Raw genomic sequence first — 3298 nt, forward strand, 5'->3', positions numbered from 1 at the left:
GATAATTTGTATTTTTCCTAACCATACAAACCTTAGCTATTTACATTGGGTTTACCTTTTAGCGCAGCTGAAATGGCGAGCCATTAGAATTTAACGAGGGTGTATTACCCCCGCGCTAGTTAGCGGGGGGGTAGGGGAGTGGTAGCTAGCTACCCCCACCCCCTCACACACCAGTGAAGCTCACTTTCACTTAGAGGTATGACTTGTCTTCGGGGACAGGGCTGGCGGGCAAATATGTGTAAATAGCTAAGATTTGTATGGTTAGGAAAAATACAAATTATCTTCGAATGTCATTTGTTCCGTAACCGAAATACAAACCACGCTATTTACATTGGGTGACTTACCCCTTAGGTAGGGTGGAAAGTCCCCAGCCATACTGGCTTTGGCTTTTCCGGGGGACTCAGAATCCGAGTGAGTCGCACTCGAGAAAAGGAGTCCCTGCACCTCACAAGTTCCTTGCTCCGCAAGGAACCGTGTGGCCTACATAAGCTTGTGTGTGAAGGAAGAAGTGTGACCTGTCCTAGGCAGTTGACCTGGAGTTCCAGATGAAACTCTGGGTTAGGACGTTCCCAATACCACCTCGTCAGGGTATGGGGGACACGACAGTATTGACTCAATACTCGGAACACAAGGAAGCATGGTTTACCTGCAGAGGTTCGAGGTCAGCTATGCAGAGACCAGGATGCTGCTTCCCAGTAGAGGGGATGATGAAGAAAGAAGTAAGGGCCAGACATACTTCTTTCGTTCATGCAGACTAAAACCTGATAACAATGCCCTCAACCTTCTGCTACCTGTCCAAAAAGGAGGCTGAGGTTAGACAAGCTGTTGTGTAGCCACCACAAAGCGATAGAAAATGTATTGAAACTCCTGTGGGTCACGCCCTGCAGGAAGCGGGCTGCGAAGGTCATTAGACGCTTCCAGACTCCAGCTTGTAGCACCTGCGTCACAGAGTAGTACTACTCGAAGGCGAGGGACGTTGCGATGTATCCGACATCGTGCTGTAGGGCAACGTGACGGGGGAGGGTCTGGAGACAGGTCGAGATGAATGTCCTTGAGTCCGAGCTGAAGAGGTATACTGGTGACTCTCCCCCGTGTCCTTTTTGTGCTCCCAAACCAGCAGCAACTGAGGACAAACTGCAGCTGTTCCCAAAGCTAACCTCTCGATTCCTTTACTGGCAAGAAGGAGAAGGGTTTGGGACATCAGATACAGAATGGTGACTCGAAATCTTGAAGGAATTGGACCGAAGGGCCGGGACCCCAAGATTCTGAGTCTAGCCAACAACTCAGGAGCGAACCTGAATGTTGCCTTCCCCTATTCCTTAGAAAGGGCGGAGTCGTACGAGACCAAGAAGATTGCTTACACACTGGCCGCGGCCAGAGTGAGCAGGAGACCCAAGAAGAAATACGATCAGAGGCCTGACGTAAAGGGTCTTGAGAAGATCTCTTAAGGGACTAGAAAGTCCGAGCCATGCTCCAAGTTGGAGGTCTCACTCCGACTCGGGCAGGGACGTTAGCAGCTTCGCATGAGCGAGGAAAGGTCCAGCGGGAAGGAAAAAGTTATTCCTTTTAAGCCTGAAGGTCAGGGAAAGGCTGAGCGACAGGCTTCATTGCCGAGAGCGGAAAGGAGTTTCCTCCCGCCGAAAGGCAATAAGACCGTTATTGCTGGAGAAGAGGCCTCAAGGGAAGAGGTATATCTCCCACGACACCAACCACCGAAGACTCTTCACTTCACCTGGAAGACCCGTGCGGATGACTATCGCAGATGACGCGACCTTCGTCCCACGACTGTAGCGGGTTGTCTCTTCTTGAGGAGGAGGCGTAGTGTCTCCAGGCATGAAGCCGAAGCGACGCCCCGGCTCGTGAAACATGTTGCAGTGTGGTTGTTTGAGTAGCCTGTGCCGTGGGAGAAGCTCTCCCGGGAGTTCCGTCAGGGGAAGCAGAGGGTCTGGAAACCGTTCTGCGTATAGTCCCAGTGGAGCTCTCAGGGCCATTGAAAGGTTGACAGACAACCTGGTCTCGTTGAGACCCATTCTCAACAGACAACAAAGGAGGGAAGACGCAGGCGTCGATGTTGTCCCACTCACCGGAATGCATCTTGCCAGAGTCTCGGGGTCTGAGACTGGGGGGAAGAACAGCGGAAGCTTGAGGTTCCAAGCTGTCGCGATCAGGTCCCCCAGACCAGGACTTGCTGGATACTCAAGACCAAAGACCCCCAGGTACACTCTCTCTACGAGGCTTTGCTTGGATAGTCGGAGAGAACGTTCCTCTGCCTGGAATGAGAGAGCCGATGGTGGTATTGAGAGTATCTCAAATCATCTCGGAATTTCTACTGCAAGATGCGAAGGTGTGAAAATGCGTCCCCTGCTGGTTAGAACACGCCAGAACCATGAAGTCGAAGCGCACGGAGCGACTCGGCAGGAGCTGTAGGATCTGTAGAGGGGACAGACTACGGCCCCTAAGCCTGCCTGAATGATGGAGAGGTATTCTTCAGGTCCTAACCATAGGCCTGGACCGGAACATGCCCCCCCCCCCACCCTTTTCTTTGACGAGTCCGAGAACAGCATAAAAAATGTGGGGAAAGGACGAGAATATCCACTCCCATCAAGAGGTTCCATAGGTCAACACCCATTGCAGGTCTAAACGTTCCGCTGGTCCCATAGGGGCCAGAAAGTCCGGTTAATCGTTGCTTTGAAACCACCGGAACTTGGACCGCCCCACATGGAACTTATCCTGAGGCGACCGTTCGGAACTATAGGCGGGTCAATGAGGAAAGGAGAACTAGGAAATGTTTCAAGGTAGGGCTGAAAGCTCTGCTTGACTGAGAACAGGTACTGCGACTCTCCTCAGCCTTGCCACAGTCAACTGAAGGGAAGGCTCGGAGGAGGTGGCAACAGAATCTGGCATCCCCAGGTGGTCACCCATCCAAGTACCGACCAGAACCGACGTTGCTTAACCTCGCTGGACGGACGAGAAGCGGGGTTTCCAACGTGGTAAGGCCGTTGACTCAATATCATGGCTAGATACTCCAGATGTTGAGGCAGAAGAAGAGAAGGCTCCTAGCAAAATACCATGAACCCCCACTCATGGTAAGCATCCGGAAGCTTGTCCCGGCGCTGAAGAAGGTCGAACCCGACCTACCGGAGTTGACCAGACCTCCAAAAGGCGAAGGAGGCTGAAGCCTGCACCTGAGCGGCCATGAGGAAAGCAGGGAGAGTTCTCTGGGGAAAAAAAACCTGTGATGCCACGGCGGGATCGCCACACTTCATCTTAAGCAGGAATACCTGCAATCTAGGCTGAA

The 3298-nt window shown here is 52.4% G+C and overlaps 1 pseudogene; it reads right to left on the minus strand.

Annotated features, from left to right (window-relative positions):
• Window positions 1-2885: 2885 nt before the first annotated feature.
• On the minus strand, window positions 2886-3004 carry LOC137620369 (5S ribosomal RNA; annotated as a pseudogene).
• Between the last annotated feature and the right edge of the window lie 294 nt (window positions 3005-3298).

The sequence above is a fragment of the Palaemon carinicauda genome, chromosome 26 (assembly GCF_036898095.1).
Source record: "Palaemon carinicauda isolate YSFRI2023 chromosome 26, ASM3689809v2, whole genome shotgun sequence".
Classification (NCBI taxonomy): Eukaryota; Metazoa; Arthropoda; class Malacostraca; order Decapoda; family Palaemonidae; genus Palaemon; species Palaemon carinicauda.